Source organism: Hyla sarda, unplaced genomic scaffold (genome assembly GCF_029499605.1).
Source record: "Hyla sarda isolate aHylSar1 unplaced genomic scaffold, aHylSar1.hap1 scaffold_36, whole genome shotgun sequence".
In the NCBI taxonomy this organism is placed as follows: Eukaryota; Metazoa; Chordata; class Amphibia; order Anura; family Hylidae; genus Hyla; species Hyla sarda.
Window position 1 is genome coordinate 380,234 of NW_026610372.1, and position 21,015 is coordinate 401,248.

Genomic DNA, 21,015 nt, shown 5'->3' on the forward strand with positions numbered 1-21,015 from the left:
TCTATCACGTGTATCTAGTCACACAGAGTCCACAGAGACAGAAACCACACATCATAGATCACATTGTCACTAAAAATAATTCTGCCCCCTAGTGGTCACCATATAGATCTCTGTATGCAACATCCTAACAACTCTGCACACGCTAAGCCAGATGCCCCACAGACCAAATAATGATCACACCGCTTCTGGCATCATATCCCTTTGTCTTTTCTCTTATCTGACCACATTTCCTCGTACCCGAGATCTTCCATACCTCACATGGGATATTTACACAACCAATCACAGCTCAGCTTCACTATCATAACCTGCTCTCGTCAACTGAAAGCCGAGCTGGGATTAGTCAGTGTGGGCAAAACTCTTCAGTATGTCTCACACATTTAGATAAATTAGGGCCAATATCTTATGAGCTTTAGTTGCAGCAGATTGGCATTGATTGGTATGATACAGTTCATTGTTGACAGTTCCACCTAAATCCTTCTCCGATGTAGACTCACTAGTGAACAATACAAGTTATACGTATCCCCCATATACATCCTTAGGCTTGTCCACACCACTCCTCCTCATCCCAGGAACCTTACACCTTACAATGTCTGAGGTTTTACAGCTTTGTGACATTTGTAAATACACAATGAATCCCATCTCCCATCATAAACAGGTAAAAGATCTGGTACTTACATAAAGTCAAGAAAAAGTCACTGATCGTCTGCCTGTGAATTCATGAAACTGATCTGCGGAGAAAGGAAAGAGAATGATGAGACCCAAAGTCTGGACTGAAGAAGACCCTTTATAATGGGTGAGGGACAGGGGCTCAGCTGATATAAGGGAAAAACAACATAGGATCAGAACTCAAGCTAAGAACTGAACAACATCAAATCTACCAATACAATACTGTCTGACACTCAGAATCCCAGGGTCTACATCCAGTCTGACTACAGGCAGCATATCCCTGAGAAATAAGTCATCTCATATCCCTTTGTACAAAGTCACGTGGTGTGTGTTGTCGACATAGCGAATCAGATCCCTTATTACAATATATTGTGTGGTGCACGCCATCACATTCCTTAGTATGCATGGGTTTATATCATCATTATAGCAACTCTCGACCCTAAGGACAATATGTTGTGGGGAATGTCATTGATACAGTATATCACATCTCTTAGTAAATATGTTGTGGGGTGCATCGTTGATACAGTATATCACATCTTTTAGTAAATATGTTGTGGGGTGCATCGTCTATATAGCATATCACATCTCTTAGTAAATATGTTGTGGGGTGCATCATCGATATAGCATATCACATCTCTTAGTAAACATGTTGTGGGGTGCATCGTTGATACAGTATATCACATCTTTTAGTAAATATGTTGTGGGGTGCATCGTCTATATAGCATATCACATCTTTTAGTAAATATGTTGTGGAATGCGTTGTTGCTATAACGTATCACATCCTTTAGTACAATGTCATGTGGTTCGCATCGTCGATACAGTGTCTCATATCGCTTAGTACCACGCCATGCGCTGTGTGCATTGTCGATTTAATGTCTAACATCCCTTATTGCATTATATCATGTGGGGTGCGTTGTCGATATAGTGTCTCCCATCCCTTTGTACATGTCATGCGTTGTGTGTGTCGTGGATATAGTGTCTTCCATCCCTTAGTACATGTCATGCGTTGTGTGTGTCGTGGATATAGTGTCTTCCATCCCTTAGTACATGTCATGCGTTGTGTGTGTCGTGGATATAGTGTCTTCCATCCCTTAGTACATGTCATGCGTTGTGTGTGTCGTGGATAGTGTCTTCCATCCCTTAGTACATGTCATGCGTTGTGTGTGTCGTGGATATAGTGTCTTCCATCCCTTAGTACATGTCATGCGTTGTGTGTGTCGTGGATATAGTGTCTTACATCCCTTAGTACATGTCATGCGTTGTGTGTGTCGTGGATATAGTGTCTTCCATCCCTTAGTACATGTCATGCGTTGTGTGTGTCGTGGATATAGTGTCTTCCATCCTTAGTACATGTCATGTGTGTCGTGGATATAGTGTCTTCCATCCCTTAGTACATGTCATGTGTGTCGTGGATATAGTGTCTTCCATCCCTTAGTACATGTCATGTGTGTCGTGGATATAGTGTCTTCCATCCCTTAGTACATGTAGTGTGTGTCGTGGATATAGTGTCTTCCATCCCTTAGTACATGTCATGCGTTGTGTGTGTCGTGGATATAGTGTCTTCCATCCCTTAGTACATGTCATGTGTGTGTCGTGGATATAGTGTCTCCCATTCCTTAGTACATGTCATGTGTGTGTCGTGGATATAGTGTCTTCCATCCCTTAGTACAGGTCATGTGTGTGTCGTTGATATAGTGACTTACATTCCTTAGTACAATGTCATGCGTTGTGTGTGTCGTCGATATAGTGACTTACATCCCTTAGTACAATGTCATGTGTGTGTCGTGGATATAGTGTCTCCCATTCCTTAGTACATGTCATGTGTGTGTCGTGGATATAGTGTCTCCCATCCCTTAGTACAATGTCATGCGTTGTGTGTGTCGTTGATATAGTGACTTACATTCCTTAGTACAATGTCATGCGTTGTGTGTGTCGTCGATATAGTGACTTACATCCCTTAGTACAATGTCATGTGTTGTGTGCGTTGTTGATGTAGTACAATACGTCGTTGCTCAGTCCAGATACAGACACAACTAGCAACTTCAGGTCAGTTCATAGGGCGATTTCCTCTCCCAGTAAGTGGCCAGGTAGTTTATTTTTATTGTTTTCTCTAAACAGAAGCGCCTTTACAGAACAAAGGAGCACTGTTTTTGGGAAACTGAGCTTCATTCAGCTGCAGCAAAACTGGATTGTGTGAAGTCTGAAAAACTCTCTATGAATGCCCCATATCAGCCATCCTCTCAGGGCCTGGAAATAATAAAGACGACCCCCCAAAAAAAAGTCTAAAAGGGGCTGCACATGCTGAAGTCCTGAATGGCGCACACAGTCATTTTTGCACAAACAAATCTTCCACTGTCATATGATGATATTAGGCAGATCTGCCTCTCAGGAACCATCATGGTTGGGAACATAAAAGCTGGCACCCAGCTTTCCCAGTAACAGATAGGATTCAGTGACCCAGGGTCTTATTTACCGAGTAAACATCATAAAGACACTGGACCACTGACTGACTGAGCTGAAACGCATCTGATCGGTGGCAGTCAGCAGTGGTGTAAATGCGGTGCGAGCCGCTAATACGGGATTATATCCACATCTGCAGCAGAAGTCGTGTGAAGGATCAATGGTGTAATCTACTTGTGGGGAGAATCATGTCACATTCTGGAGCAGCATAGACTCGATGGAGATAAGCGGCATCTCTACAAGTGGATTATCTGCCATAACATATGTATGACATGGCTGTGGTTCAGGCTGGTGAGCGAAGGGTTAAGCAGTGCCCGCTTCTATCCTGAATGATTACAGTTTTCTGATTAAACACAATGTAATGTGAGGACCCGCAGACAATGGCGGGAGTAAGCTTACAGGACGGCCGGATCACATAGTTGTGGCATCACGTGGTTCCTATCCCTTTGGTGTGATCCTGGAATCACATCAAAGAGCTGGGGAGACACTGCCAGGATTTTATCTATACGACGGTCCAACAAGTTACTGCATGTATATGGCTTTCACCATGGCTGGGACCGGCCACCAGGGTGACCGCCATGTGTCACGTCAACTGTGACTGCCACTAGCACCCTCCATTAAGGTTTATAACAATAAGGGATCAACATATGGGAGCAGGAAGTCATAGAGGGACCCTAGATCTGCATCATAAAAAGGGGGCTGGGAAGGCAGCATAGGGGCAATCCATCTCTAACCCTGCTGGACAGTCTGGAGAAGAAGGACACATTGCAACAACCACACTCCTCTATAGGGTTATCACATCTGATGAGAAGGATACATTGTAACAACTACAGTTCTCTATAGGGTTATTACACAGACTAGTGGAGAAGGATATATTGTAACAACCACAGTGTTCTATAGGGTTTGTATTTAAGCAGAAGAGATTAAAGCGGTACTGCCCCTGGGCATTCTATTCTCTATCCTAAGGATAGGTGCATAAGATGTCTGATTGTGTGGGTCCGATGTTTGACTGCAGAAGATCCGGCTGCTGGGACCCCAAACCCCCCCCCCTTTTAAACCCTGTCTGAAGCTTGAGTGCCGCCATCTTTCCATTTTTTTGGGGTTCAACCCTCTAGTATTGCTTCCATGGGAGAACTTGGCCCCATACAGAAGCTGAATAATTCTGAGATAAATAAATTATCCACCCTGAATCTACGCCATGTAAACGAGAATTATTTGGCTACAGACTCTACAGGACAGGACTTAACTTTTTAGGCTCATTCTTCATTGTTTTTCCATATTTCAGATAATGAGGTGGCTGCGTCTTGTGAATCCCACCATTACGCAGCTGTCTGGCGCTGGACGAGGCATTTATAAGTCATTTAATATATCTCTTGCTGCAGGAGACGGGTAAGTGTAAGAATATGTTTTTTTTTTTTATCAACGCAAGGATGAGACACATTGTCCGGCAAAATTAACGTGTCCTCCGGCCGTGGTCACACATCAGACACAACATTATCTTCTGCATGAGAACAACCGTACGAATCCCACATGTGTGAGCAGCCAACGTCACATCAGACATCGCCGAGGGCTCCTGTCCCTGAGTAGCTCTCAGAATGGGGGGAGAGTTATCATTTGAGGAGGAGGAAAGCATGAAAGGTAATGACATGAAATGTGAACGGCTGGACCCCCAACCAGCGGCACCACTGAGCCAATGGACACTAAAGATGCGAGTCCACTGCCATCGTCTTCTACAGCCGCCATGTTTATAAACAAAACCACAGGGATCTAAAAAGAACCACAATTCGATCTCATAGCAGGAGATCCCACCAATGAACCAAAGATATGTCCATAACTGGTGGATCAGATATCACCACATCAGATAATAGCAGAAGTTCTCACCATAAGATAGTAGTAGAACCCACCATTTTATAGTAGATCCCCACCCTTATACAGCAGCAGATTCTGCAGGTACAGAGAGGTTTCCCCATTATATAGCAGTAGATTTTATCATAATTTAGTAATAGATATAATATTGTGGTAGATCCCACCCTAATATAGCAGTAGATCCCACCATAATAAAGCTGTAATCCTTGTCATCGAAGATTAGTAGGTTTTGTTGTTATAAACAGATGAAGTGTCGTCAGTCTTCAATCTACTCTCATACAAGATGATTCTTCTCCATATAAAAGCAACAACAGATTCAGTAGCATTATACACAGAGCGGAATCAATAGTGTCACACACACAAAGTATCACTCCCATCATCCTTCATAAACTATTATAGTCATCAACCCTATACAGAACAGAGCCGTACAGCAGCCATGTACACCGGACTGTAATGCGAGACAGAAAATCAATCAGTCGCTTCCACATTTCAATCACTGTGGATGTAATGAGACTGAAGTGATCCAGAGATGATGGGGTTACCTCGCCCGTCCCGCCAACACGGCTATCAATTCAGATTTGACTGTCAAATCATCCATAAGGAGATAGGAAAATGGGATCAATCTCGACTTCCCTATTTATTTTTGATTAACAAATCAATTTCAAATCACAACCCATAAGATGTTGTGGAGAATAAACTTGTCTGTTTGTTTAACATTCTTCTTATGTCCCCACCCCTGCTACCTGTCACTGAACGGCCCCAATGACAGCTGTTACTTCACATCTGTAACCAGAATCTGAGACCAATATAACCTTTAGTGTAAAATCCCAGGAAACGCAATAGGGAGAGGTCTTCAGGTATGTCGCACTTCCATGCCTGTCCTGAAGAGGGCGCAGTTCAATGCCCACTGGTATCTATAATAAAGTTTTTTTTGTGAAGTAGATCACTTTGTATGATGCTGTTCCCGCTCTAATCTTCATGTACATGATGTAGAATCACTTTCCTTTTAAGTATTGTGAACATTTATACAAAAAGAGAGAACGGAGAGAATGTTCTGTCTTATTCAACATGAGACTGGGTTAATTGGTGCAAAACTGGGGTAAGCAGCAGAGGAAGCACACACCCCTAACAGTGGAACTCCAACATCTGGGGCAATGACACTCCACTGCCAAAAGTGTCTACAATGGGCATGTGATCATCAGAACAGGAGCAATGGAAAAAGGGGCCTGGTCTGCTGGATGACATTCTCCATCATGTCAATGGCTGGATGTGTGCGTGTCACTTACCTGGAGAAGAGATGGTACCAGGATCCACTATGGGAAGACAAGTCGGTGGGGGCAATGTTATGCTCGAAAACTATACTTTGTCCTGAAGAAAACCACCATCTCCTGTAGATCCTGCCAATGGCTGCTTTGTTGCCATTCAACTGGACACTTCCTCTTCTCCTGCCTTGGCTCTAGTCCTTTACCACAGCCATGCTGACTTGGGCATGTTTTGGATGCATGGTAGCATTAGTTTGCCAAGGCAACCAGCACCACAGCTCCATTCCTAACTGCACTACAGCAGGATCAGCATTACTGCCACAAATTTATAACTATCCTGGGGACTGTGAACTGGGGACCTTCCTCCGGTAAAGTCTATGTCTTCGTGCAGGGTTAAGACCAGAGGGATGAGGAGCAGAGCAGAACTCATGTGAAGGATCAATGGTGCAATCTACTTGTAGGGAGAATCAAGACCAGAGGGATCCCGTAGCCTGCATACACCAGTAAAGCCAGCACTGAGCAGATTAAAGAGGTACTCCGCCCCTAGACATCTTATCCCCTATCCAAGCATAGGGGATAAGATGTCTGATGGCAGGGGTCCCCCTGCTGGGGACCCCCGCGATCTCTTCTGCAGCCCCTGAGTCCTCAGCTCTCAGGAGCTAAATTTGCTCCATGGCTGATGACAGGGGCTGGCGGTTTTTTGATGTCATGGCCCCACCCCCTTAATGCCAGTCTATGGGAGGGGGCGTGGCAACAGTCACGCCCCCCCCCATAGACTTGCATTAAGGGGGTGTGAAGTTGTGAGGGGGCGGAGCCATGACGTCACGAACCTCTGTCCCTGTATTGTGAGTCATCAGCCACAGAGCAAATGTAGCTCTGGAGAGCTGATGACTCAGAGGCTGCAAGAGAGATCGCGAGGGTCCCCAGCAGCGGGACCCCTGCGATCAGACATCTTATCCCCTATCCTTGGATACGGGATAAGATGTCTTGGGGCGGAGTACCCCTTTAAGGCTTTGAGAATATCTCCATTTCTCCAGTACGTGTTCGTAATAGTATCAACAGGCCATGCATTTCATCAGCAATGTGTCTGCTTCCCTGTCTCTGGAAGTGAATGAACTTGCCAATGGCCCAGAATGGCTCCTGCCAGCAAGAGATTATACAGGCTCTCTGGGGAATCTCCAGTCATGTCCACAGTCTACAGTCACCCGCCTCTGTTTCTCTGCTGCTTCTGCGATCCCACACTGGTTCCAACGTCTCGGCTCTCAGGACCTCCACAACATGACCAGGATCCAAAGGCTTGTTGGGAGTTTATCATCCAGTCTACTATACAAAACTGTGCTCTCTGTAGACTACATCATTTTTCTCTCGACGAAGCAGTGGTTTGGAATTCACCCATATATAAATTAAATGATGCAATTGTGTTATCTCTGACAACTTTCCACACTTAATTTTAGAGCGTGGTCAAAGAACCCGGTGGCGTTTCCTCTCCACTGCAGTTTCTGAGAACATCCACGGTTGGACATTATACAATAAAATCTCACACCCTGACTTCAGAGTTAATATGGGATAGCAAGATATTAGTGGCTGCTCTCTATGGAGGGATATTCTGGTTAGATCAAGGCAGATGGGTGGGATGACCTCTTACTTTGCATCTGGATGCCCCGATATTCTTAGCGAGAATTTTCATCTCCAGGATAGGTCTCAGGAAATAAGCTCCTCAACATTCTCATTTGCTTTGACATTCAATTGTCCTCTTCCAAACCAGTAGAGCTCATACAATTTAGTCATTGTGGGCAAAAAGGTACGAGGTTGAGGACACTCCAAGGCCTAGCTACGTGTGGAGAGATAACCTTAGGTCTGACTTCTTTTCCTGACCACAAGTTGTTGGTTCCCATCACCACTACATTCAAGCTTCTCTTTACTAATCCTACCTTGATTTGTGGATTCTGGATCAAAATCTTGTTGGGTTGTGTCAGTCTTTGCATGGTCCCAGTTGATTTCAGAGTGTGAGATTTCCTGTCCTACAGTATTCCAGGAGTACTGTGTTCTTGGAGAGACCCTGGCTTTGGTCACCATCTCTCTTCTTGTGACATTTATCTCTCTTGTTTTCCCTCTACCTTTCTGGCCTGGATCATGTTCACAATCTGGAAAATTTGCACCTTGCAGATTTTTTTTCCTCCCTAAAAGCAAACAGAGGCAGGCACAAGGAGGACTCACACAGTATTAGGTCTTAATGTTCTGGCTGGTATGTTATTATTATAGGGCTGATCTTTCACAGGACGCACACAGTAGGGCAGGGCTTTTCCCGCCCGTTATTCTCTGCAGATTAACTGCGGTGACATCTCCATAAATTGTGCTTTATCCTCCATCAGATAACGTCTGCAGATCGTCCTGCCCTGGCTGCGGAAGATATTTTCTACATCTGCTTACGGTAACAGACAAATGAGGTTTTCTCCTGGCGGGTGCTGACACGCTGCGATACTCCAGATCACTCGCACATACGGTTAGTATTATGGTTTGTGAAAGCACAACAGGTGGGTCACATAAAAGGTCATAGAAGTTTTGTTCGCAAGGCCAAACACACGGTTCTCATTATCCTTAATAAAAACAGAAGCAGTTAATAAAAATCTATCATTGCGGTGCAGGGCTGCTGCGAGCCTCGAAGCAGGCCGCGCTGGCGTGTTGGACATGCGCTCGCAGTAAGTTTGTCGAATCAAATAACACTCACTTCAAATTTACTAGTCCGGGGCCTGTCTGCTGGAACATAAAGGCCTCTATGTAGGCAGAAGGCAGACTGCAGGGTGTTTTTTTTACTTTTGGAGGGGTGTTAAAATCCGCAGCTGAAGACTTGTGCAATTGACATCAGCATCTCTTACTTTGGTTTGGGGTGAGAGAATGATGTGACGGGTTTTGTCAAGCAATATGAGGTGTCAATTGATACATATGTGGTGTAATTACACTCAAGCTTCTCCTCATTCTCTTCACTACAATGCAAGAACACAATGTAGCGGCTGATGGCGGGACATGCGCATTACTTCACCCGAAGACAAAAATCCTCCAGTAGCTCAAAGCTGTTCCCCCAACCACAAAACCATCAATGTGTCTTCACCTGAGAAGGCAGGATGTCCGAGCCCAGTCCACTTCAAGTCTAAGTAAGGACAACACCTTCAGAACTCAATGTACTTTGAGGAAAGAGACAGCCAGAATGTGAAGGCACAGCAGCACAGGACTTCGACAGCAGAGAGGTGGACACTAGTATTGCTACATCTTATTGCCCTATCACTGCCCCCACAGAAAGTACAGCGCCCCGAGAACACAGCCATGCGCCGTTCTATCTTCACAATGCATTTTGCAGCATCCACATCCTATATTTTTCACAGAAAAACTCTGTACATGTGAAACATACCCAGAGGATCCTGGTCACTGGTCTCCTATAGGCCAATATACAATCAGAAAACTTTTTTTTTTTTTTATTTTATTTTTTTTTTAACAGAGCTATTCCATACAGACATAGTATAAAATAAAATGATAATGTCACTGTTAAGTCATAGGGCAACATACATTGGTTTTGATGCAGATTGTACACTATACAATATACATCTTTGCAGTGGGCCACTGTACAGGAATATGCAGGCAGCTACGGTATACTGACAAATCCCGTCCAGTGCGACAACAGGGGCCTATGGCATATGTGCTGGAGCTTTAATTGTGCATGCAACAATGTTAGCACAGAACATGGTGTGTATGATGTCTTATACATTAAGAAATCCTCCCAATGTATACCTCCAACAAATACTGCAAAATGTAAGAAGACCTTCAGTATGTGGAGTGAACAGGGTCCAAGGATGATACCTCAGAATAACGGCTCAGGAAAGACAACCCAATGTCGTTTGCCAGTCATGTTGGTAACGATGGACACATCCGTGTTATCTAATGATTCACAGATATTTGGATATAATTTATGATGTAATTCTATAATAAAGATGATCCAGTGATTGTGAGATCAGCCCCTGCTCAAGCATATTCCTCTCCACATGGGGGAACCGGCCATGTCTGCTCTATGACACACACCGTTGTGAGGCTGCTAAACTTGTTAAGAGTAACAAGAAGCCAATGTATAGAGATGGCGCAAAACAATGTAGCAATAACGTATCCACTGCTGATGACGCCCTTATTTGTTCTGTCACTATATATGTTCAAGAAATAAAAGAGCCATGATGTGATTTGTAAAACTTTTCTACACCTCTGTCGCTTTAAAAAGTCAGAAATTCCCGTCTAAACAATTCACACTCCACCCTGGAACAAGAGCCGCCGCCGCAGATAAATGGGATTGGTTTTATTAGCCAAGAAATCTCACACAGGTTAATTGTGCAACCGCGTTCCGGACAAACAGAAATGCATCTTATCTGTGCTATGTTTAGACTAAAAATTCCTGAGTGTGCCGTGTGAGGATGGCGAGCGCCCGGCACCGCTTTCTGTACAATTTCGTAAATTGTTGCTTGCGCTGCAGTCCTGGATGCGGCAGCGACTCGCTGTGTCCTCTCTCCAGCAGGATAAATTAGTGGCTTAGAAAGGTGATGGGGGCTTTAGTGGTAAACTGCCTTTTCTCTGTCCCTGGGAAACATGAAGCAAAAGAAGCTAAATGAAAATAGAAAAATATGGGGTTTGTCACTGACATTTTCGAGAGAGTAGGGAAAAAAATTTGAAAAAAAAAAGAAATCTGCAGCATCAGATAAGAGTTTTATATTCTTTACAAAAGGTCATGTCCATTGCTACAGACCCCCAACCACCCTCCCCCCCTCATGGAGGACACAAGATGGAGTGTTGGGTGTTAATTATAAAATTAGGCTGCATCACCGCCAATGGAAAAACCAGCAACACATCACATGTTTAACCGTGATGCAATTAACATCTAAAAAAAGAAAACCCAGTGATTTTAGCCATTGCTGTCCTTTTCTGAATAGAATGGAAATTTTGGGCGAGAACGTTACGAGGATCAAGGTTCCAAAATAACAGGGTGCAAAGAGGAAAACAAAATGGAACAAATTATGATCATTGGCAAATCCAAAAGGGAGCACAGAGGTGGGGAGATAACAGACTAAGAAAAAGGGAAACAGGACTGATGGGTAATAATGGAGGAGAACACCGAAGGCTAAAAATGGAGAACACCAATGCCCACAATGGAGAACACCAATGGGTAACAATGGGGGAGAACACCAATGGGTAACAATGGGGGAGAACACTGAAGGCTAAAAAATGAGAACACTGATGAGTAACAATGGAAGAGAACACCAATGGCCAACAACGGAGGAGAACACCAATGGCCAACAATGGGGAAGAACACCAATGGTTAAGAATGGAGGAGAACACTTAAGGCTAAAAAATTAGAACACAGATGGGTAACAATGGAGGAGAAAACCGATGGCTAACAATGGAGGAGAAAACCGATGGCTAACAATGGAGGAGAACACCAAAGGTTAACAATGGAGGAGGACACCGATGGGTAACAATGGAGAACACCAAAAGGTTAACCATGGAGGAGAACACCAAAGGTTAACAATGGAGGAGAACACCGATGGGTAACAATGGAGGAGAACATCGATGGCCAAGAATGGAGAACACCAATGGGTAACAATGGGGGGTGAACAATGAAGGTTAACAATGGAGGAGAACACAAAGGGTAACAATGGAGAACACTGATGGGTAACAATGCTGGAAAAGACAATGGATATCAATGGCAGAAATGTCCGATTGGCAACAATGAGTGGTATATGATTACAATACCAGAAAAAAGTGAATGAGATGTTAAGCACCTCATCCTCACACTGAGATTTTCCTGCACATAAATTCTCCAGTGGCACAGATGTGTAAATCCTCAGCGGGGCAATAATCAGCGTGATCATTTCTGTTTTATCACAGATTTCATCCCTTTCAAAGCAGGGTGGGTAAAATCCTCAGCAGAATCTGCATGTGTCATGTGCAGGTGATCTGAGGTGGAAAAACCAGCGTCATGTGGTCCTAGCCAAATTGTTTACATTATGAGGTCTAGTCTTTTATGGTCACTCACTAAAAGATGAGAGGATTACATACTCAGCTCTACAGTACAGGGATTAGATACACAGCTCATCAGACAGTATCACACAAAAGAGAGTGATTTAGCAGACAGTTTTTCACATCATAGCCTAAGATAGATACCCTGGCTAAGCAGACAGTATAGCGATAGATTCAGATACACTGACCCAGCAGACAGTAACACGATACCCTTAGATATACTGTATTAGCTGAGATTATCACACCTAACTGGCTCAGATACAGCAGCTAAACAGGGAGTATCACAAACAATCAGGTTGAATCCACTGGCTCAGCATACAACACTACAAAAGACTTAGATACCACTATCTCAGCAGAGAACATCTTGGCAGTCTTAGATCTACTGCCTGAGCAGACAGTGTGAGACACTTAGATACATCACCTCTGTAGGCAGTAACACCACAGGCTTAGATACACTACTGTCTTGACTTTGCTCTCTTTAAATCATTATTACTTTTAATAGTTGGGGTACCTGCGCACCTCCTATTTTGTGCCCAGCACCCCCCCCCCCCCCCCCATATCTCAGCTTTTGGGATCAGACAGAGCAGTAATAACGTGCAGGGAGGTGACAATAACCGTAATGAGCTCAGGAGGCCCATGAATTACTCCTCAGGATGTAGCCGCACAGCGGAGGAAATAGGTCTGAGGGCCATTGTTGGAATCTGCGCCCATAAGTCTCGGTAGTGGCAGCACTTTCATTCTGCTCAATGGTCAGCCGCTTCCTCTCATTTGCTTACAATGTCCCTTTCTGACATGACCAATGGTCGGATTGTGAGATAATCACAGTCTATGGGAAATGAAAAGTCATAATAATTGTCTGCGGAGTGGGGAGGGGGGGGAACCGCGCTCTGTATTCTCCATCCTGCGTCTTCCATTAAATTTCTTCATTTATATTTCATTCATTTCTTGAAATTTTCAGTAGACAACTGCGGCGTGAACCTACAAGTGCGCGGTCAGAATATCTTTGATGTCACGGTTTAAGTCTGTGCATCGCAAAGAGGCAAGTGGTAGAAATTAATGGAACATGAACCTGCAGCCCCGTAGTGTGACTGCCACCACCGCCACTGGAAGCTGCCATGTCATTAACGTCCTCAAATGTAACAGATGGGGCAAAGAGCAGGTGATACGACATCTCCACCATCACAAGGGCCACAAGAGCTGATGTAGAGCTGGCACTCACTGATACCTTGTAACAGATCCTCAGCGATGTGCTCAGGACTGCGTCAGGATAGGTCTTCGGCCTACAAATGAGTAAGGCATATCTTCTATCAATCAGGACAGTAAATTACAAATAATGGCCACCAGCACCCAGAGGGCCCGTATCTCTGAGTACATGGAGCCTAATCAGTCTTATAGATTGTATGGAGGCCACAGAATTTTGGGGTGACTGTAGGGAGTGCAATATCTGAAGCACAATAGCTGTGAGTGGATGAGGGCGATGATGACGAGGAGCCGAGAACAGGAATCACAGATCTGGCAAAAAGCCTCTAAGGAAGGCAGGAGGATTTAATATCTTATAGGTAAAGCCTTTTTATCCACGGGTAAATCCTCCACCATCATCTTCAGAACAAGAGCAAAGTGGGACAAATAAGACGTCTGCTCCACACGCCGAGCCCACATAGGAGCAGGCCCAGGACCCTCATACCCTGCACACCAGGGACCCCCATACCTCACACAGAGAAGGTAATCCCCAAACACTAAAATTGAGCCCCAAACCTTACACAGAAGGTAACCCCAAACCTCACATACGCAAGGTAACCCCTAAACACAGAAAGGTGAGCCCAAAACTTCACAAAGGTAACCCCCAAACACAGAGAGGCAAGTGCCAAACCTCACATGCAGAAGGTAGCCCCCAAACACAGAAGGTGAGCCCCACACACAAAAGGTAAACCCCCAATATCACATGCAGAAGACCTCTAAACCCAAAATCTGATCCCACACCTCACAACCAGAGGGTAACCCAAAACCCTGCACATAGAAGGTAACCTACAAAGCCACATACATAGGAGAACCCCACACACACAACCCAAAATTCCCACACACAGGAGACCCCCCAACTCGCACACAGAAGGTAACCCCTCTGGGCCTGCCAGTGGACCCATTACAATTGTTTTATCTACAAGTGGCTGACTAATTCATGGAGGCTCCAGAAGTCTTGGCTCAGAAGACGTTACACAGAATAAGACTACAGGTCCCAAGATATCTCCCTGTAACCTTAGCTTTACACGAGCAGAGGAGAAATTCTCTCCATGGGATGGGGAGAGGGCCATGATATGCCTCTTAAAGTCATTTTAAAAGTTCTGCAATATCCTGGCCCTCGATGCACTGGACTCCAATATCAACCAGTCCCCAATAACCCTGACACACATGGGTGAGCAGTCATTTAGCCTTGAACACCTCCTCGCATACGCAAAAAAAACAAATGGGTACTTTGGTGGAAATTTTTTTTTTAAATGAACTGGTGCCAGAAAGTTAAACAGATTTGCAAATGATTTCTTTAAAAAAAAATATTAATCCTTTTGGTATTTTTAAGCATGTGTATGCTACAGAGGAAATTCTTTACTTTTTTAATTTCTTTTTTGTCTTGACCACAGTGCTCTCTGGCACCTCTGTCCATGTCAGGAACTGTCCAGAGCAGCATAGGTTTGCTATGGGGATTTTCTCACTGGACACCACGAAAAAAATATATATATCTGTAGCATACAGCTGCTAAAAAGTACTGAAAGGATTAAGATTTTTTAATACAAGAAATTTACAAATCTGTTTAACTTTCTGGCACCAGTTCATAAAAGTTTTCCACTGGAGTACCCCTTTAAGAGTCAGAAGAAGCCATAGTGGCAAATAGGAAGAATTCAACAACAAACAAAAAAAAAATATATATCATCGTATTACACCAGGACTGAGCTGACAATAAACATCACATGACCCAGACAACATCATGATACATTTCTAGGAATGTATGACCTCCAACATGGAAGAAACACTAAACAATAATAAAAGTGACATCTGATAAAAAATAATTGTGTGACTATGGTGTGTAAACAGTAGTCCTCCGCCTTGTCCCCATATTGGTTCCCAATGTTTTATACTGCAGCTCTACGTCTCCAGATCGGCAGCTGTATACAGGCACAAGCTCAACAAAATTCAGTACCTGAAGAATTGATACCATTAAAGCCAAGGGAGAAAGACTGAACACTACTTGAGATTGTTGAAGGTGGGGTCTGGTGAAGGAAAGAGGCAAGAACAAATAAGTTAACTAAATAACAGGTAAGAAAAAGATCCTCAGGGGAGGTGTCAGATTGAAGAATCCTCAAAAGGGGCAGGAGCCCAGAGTTCAGTTTTTAAATAACAGCTGTGTAGTTGTTGTGATTGCTGCTCAATGAAGAAGACGTCTAAACTGTCTATGGACTGCTTTGCTTTCGACAAGCTCAAAGCTCAAATCACAGGTAAGAATAAGATCCTCAAAGAAGAGGACAGATGGGCGGGTCCTCAAAAGTAGGCGGAGTCGCGATTTCAGTTTTAAAACAGCTGTAAAGTTCAGAGGTGTGGAAATAAAAAAAACTACTTGTCCAAGGGGCTAAAGCTGAACACAATCTACTTGTCCCTCAAGAAAATCCACTTGTCCCGGTAGATCAAATAATTTCAACCAAAATAGTACGATTCACCCCACTAGACCACCAGGGATGGATATAAGATCCCTTTAGACACTGCTGTCAACTTAGACAGCGGAGATCTAATGGTTTAATACTGTATAGTAGTACAGTTAAGGTTACTGTGTTACATGCTGGGAGTTGTAGTTTTGGTTTGTGTCAGCTGCAGAGCCATAGGCTGTGTCAAGGAATACTGTGAATTGCAGTTAGTAACTACAACACCCAGCATGCCCTGATGCAGCCTATGGCTCTGCAGCTGACCCAAACCAAAACTACAACTTCCAGCATGTTGCACTTTATAGTTCTACAGTTTAGGCTACGGTGCAACATGCTGGAAGTTGAAGTTCGGGCGTGATCGCATGCATCAGTGGGGCTCTTGGTTGGCGGGCGAGTATGAAGGGGCGGGATTATGATGGTGCAATTTAGTGCGGGTGGCCAGAAGCCACTTAAGAAATTAGCACAACTGGCAGCAGCGCACCTGCCCCCCCCCCCCCCCCCCCCCCCACCGCCGAGACACAGGCCCTTGGCCACTGCCCTAGTGCCCGATGTGTCAGTCCGCCCTTGTACAAAACATACATACATGCACACACACATCCATCGGCCACTGCCCCCTACATCATACATTACATATATACACACACACACACACCACACATATACCCGCCGCTGCCTTGTACGTGCCTGCGCAGCGCACGTCTGCAAATCTGCTCCCAGCAAAAACAGGCCTGTACCACAGAAACGCCAACGGGGGGGGCGGCTACTGATATCAGCTGGGGTCCGCCGCCCCCTCCATACACCCTGAGCGCCGGTGTGAGGTGAAGACTTGCATCGGCTCCTGCGTCTCACACCGACATTAAGGAAAAAGGGGGAAGTCTGTCCCTGCTTGCCTGATACAGGGCTAAATCTATCAAAAATTCACCTGCCCAGCACCCGGAACTACATGTCCTGGGCGTCAGGCGATAGGATTTCCACATCCCTGAAAGTTGCTTCGATTGCTGCTCAATGAAGAAGTTATCTAAAACTGTCTAAGGACAGCTTTACTTTCGAAAAGCTCAAAGCTCTTCCGTGCTCTGGTGTCTTATCGACCCAACACATCTCCATCATGCGCGGATGGTTTCCCTTTAAGCATTAATGTTTGTATTCTGCATCTAGCTGCAGTCAGGACAATGCTACGAACAGGTTGTAGCATTATCGGAGAGATTACAAGTCGCCAACTTTACAAAAACACTCAGCACAATTATCATCAGCCATGTAAACTATCAGATGCGACACTCAACCTTTTAGAAAAAGAAAAAGTCCGCTCGAGATTTCCGGCTTTCTCTTCTTTCATGTGTGAATGGACCCTTCTGCTAATGTACCTGAGGTGTGAATACACACAGCCTCGCAGGCATTGTCCTCCGGCTACATGACGCATTACAGAAAATACACCTCAAATTAAAAGCTCTCGGTCTCGGCGGCGGCACCATTATTATTTCACATGTCATTATCTTTTTTTGTTTTTGGCAATGCATCATTAACGAGTCTATGTGAAGGACATCAAAGGAAATCTGCAGCCCAAAACATATAGCTTCCTTAATAAATCGCAAATAATTGGAATATGTTTAATCTGAAAGTCCTTTTATTTTCTTGCAATTGCAGCGTGAGATAATAAATGCACGCATTCTGACTGGAGAAAAAAAAAAAACATAAAAAAAAAAACACAACATACAAAAGGACATAAAAACCAGAACGAGCTGAAGTGAATTCTCCGGAGGTCTCCGGATCCATCTCATGTATAATGAATACTGTCCAGCCCCAGAACAGTATTCATGGGTCAGAAAAAGAAAGTAGCCCAACCAGTGACTTTAATGTTCATAGAGAAAAAAAAAAAAACAGCAATCAATTTGAGATATTTACAGTCGAAATTTGTAAAAGAAAAAAAAAAGTCTCAGATTTAAAAGAAAGTTAGATTTTTTTATTTATTTTCTAGTAAGTGAAGGATTACAAAGACTTTTTCGTATTCCAAGGTTGAGGTTATAGGAAAATTATGGAAAGGAAAAAGAAATAATTTTTTTTTATCATACACAAAAAAAAAAAAAAAACATCTTTATATATATATATATATATATATATATATATATATATATATATATATATATATATATATATATATATATATATATATATATGACACACACACATTCAATAAATCGTGAAAAATCTAAAGAAAAAAGCACATGAAGAATAAATTCAATGAATTTGTCCTAAGATCTAAATTATTTGTCAGTGGAGGCACACTGGTTGGGAAATGCTGATCTATGTATACAATGCCTCTCGAATTTATGCATGTCAGAGGAGAGAAAGGTCGGGGAAGTGCCCCCCTGCAGAATACATGTATAAGCATTTGTGGGGATGGGCTCCTATCTGAACACAGCCAAATGGCTCCTTAGAGCAGTGTTTCCCAATCAGGGTGCCTCCAGCTGTAGGCCTCTGGCTGTCTGTGCTTGCTGGGAGTTGTAGTTTTGCAACAGCTGGAGGCACCCTGGTTGGGAAACACTGAACAGAACAGGATTCATGGCTTGGGAAAAGTTAACCCAAACAATGTGGAGAAAAACCCAATTTCAAGTAATCGGTCTTGTAAGGACTTAACCATACTATGGGACAATCTCTGAGATAATGAATAAATTAGGGGAAGATAAAAAGTAGGAAAAGAAGAAAAAAAAAATAGGAAAAAGTATAAAAAAATTAAAATTAAATCAAGAAATATAAAAAAGGGCATAAAACACCAAGAGAGGATGAAGTGAAGTCTTTGAAAATCTCCAGATCCACCTCATGTACAAAGAATACTGTCCAGCCCCAGAACGGCAAATGTTGGAAATAAAAAATAGGATGTCCCGATACAGATACTGGTAAATGTCCCCGATACCTGCTGACCGGTACCTGCTGGCAGCTGACGTCTGCCCTGGCACAGCTGGAGTGATGTCACTCCGCCTGCACCAGAGCAGAGGAAAAAGGATGCAGGAGGTGCGTCCCAGCAGTCAGACTTTCACCGATTAGCATGTTATCCCCTATCCTATGGAGGTAATCTCCCTGTACTAAAAGAACACATGCTTGTCACCCAACTTTCCCAGTCTATGGCCCAGAATTATCAAACTGTGGGAGAGAAAAACTGGAGTGATTTTAGCACAGAAAACAATCACAGCTCAACTTCACCTTTACCAGAGCTCATTAGCTGAGCTGTGATTGGTTGCTGTGGGGAAAATCACTCCAGTTTTTCTCTCCCACAGTTTGATAAATCTGGGCTTATATGTCAGGAGACTGAGAAAGCTGGATGACAGGCAGAATACAGTACCCTGTTGGTAATAAGAGTTTAAAAAAAAAGTTTTTTTTTTTTTGTGTGTGTTTTTTAAAAGTCATTTCCTTTAATATAAAAAAATAATAATAAAAAACACCCCTTTTTCCCATTGGGGTACTCCGGTGGAAAAAATCAGGAACTGTCAGGAGCAGGAGAAAATCCCCATAGCAAATCTATGCTGCTCTGGACAGTTCCTGACACAGACAGAGGTGTCAGCAGAGAGCACTGTGGACAAGACAAAAAAAGAAAGAAAAAAAAAAGAAAAAATTTCCTCTGTAGTATACAGCTGCTAATAAGTACTGGAAGGTTTAAGAATTTTAAATAGAAGTAATTTACAAATCTGTTTAACTTTCTGGCACCAGTTCATTGAAAAATAAAATAAAAAATAAATAGTGGTTTTCCAGAGTACCCCTTTATATAAAAATATAATTAATTTGAAATATACAGTGTTTAAACTCACAAAATGGAAAGAAAAGTTTCATATTTAAAACTAAAACCAAATTTTCTTTTTTTTCAGAAACAAGAACATTGTCACCAACGGAAAGAAAAAAGCACACAAAAACCATAAAAAAAACTCTTCCACTTTTTCGGCCATGAACTTTGGCGTAACGCTTGGTCCTAGAACCTGCTCATGAATATAAATGTTGTGCTGGGGCCTGGCGGCGCAGAGTCGTGATTAGGCCGCCGTACGTATTGATGGAGGAGACCTCTACAATTTCGGAGCAGTTTTCTGCTGATATGCAGAGCTAAACAAAGTGTGCACATTCAGATTCAGAAGAGCAATTCTGGTTGAATCACAAATGTAGCAGCACGACGCACAATCAAGATGCCTTTCTGCGTCTCCTCCGTGGAAAGTGTAGTGCGACATTCACATGGAAATGAATCCGATCCGTTTGTATGAATAGGGCCCTTGATAATATACATTTCCAAAAGAAAAAGGTGGACAAGGAGGCTGAAAGATCTTCTATGAGTTATTTTTTTCTTTTAATAATGGAAAATTGAGTATTTCCAAACAGAATGACATGTAAAACGGTATTTGCAATTTTAAGCAAAACTGAAGATTTTTGTTTAGCAGCTGAATGAATCAATCAGACCTTGTGTTCGGGAGACGAAAACTCCTCCGGCGGGATATGGACTCTGCATTTGGGGTCTGAATAGAAATGTTCTGCACATTTTTGGTGGTGTTGGCGGGGGGGGGGGGGGGAGGTGCGGAGTAAACGACACCATGGAGGCCATATCCTTCATGGACCACCAAAGAGCCTATTGGCTAAACTTTAAATGCAGCCAACTTATTTCTAGCTAATGACCGTATCATCACTGGGCTAAAAAAGCAAAAAAGCTTGAGCAAGCAGAGTGTGCATATGAAAGGGGAGGAACTGGGACAAACAACTGTTGGTTAAATAAAGTTGGGAGTCAGATCACAGACCTAGCACGTGTTCTTGGACGACCTTTAGAAGGTGCTCGGCCAGCGATACACAACTTGATTGTCTTAAGAATGGCCGCCATTTATTCAGCAGATATTCGTCCTTTAGATATCTATCATCATCATCGTGTAAACTGGTAAAAAATGTCCTCTTTGTACATGTTTTCATGAAGCAGTTGCCCTGCCCTCAGCTCTGGAGCTGCCGTCCCCTACATCAACTTCATCCGGGCATCAATATCAGGACTAGATAAGCCGAGCAGCACT

The 21,015-nt window shown here is 43.4% G+C and overlaps 1 protein-coding gene across 1 annotated transcript in view; it reads right to left on the bottom strand.

Annotated features, from left to right (window-relative positions):
• The window catches only part of LOC130331910 (transcription factor Sox-6-like), a gene marked incomplete in the record, with an annotated part of 403,713 nt that overhangs the window by 367,208 nt on the left and 15,490 nt on the right, over positions 1-21,015 (bottom strand). The window contains 1 exon segment of the mRNA XM_056553725.1: positions 676-728.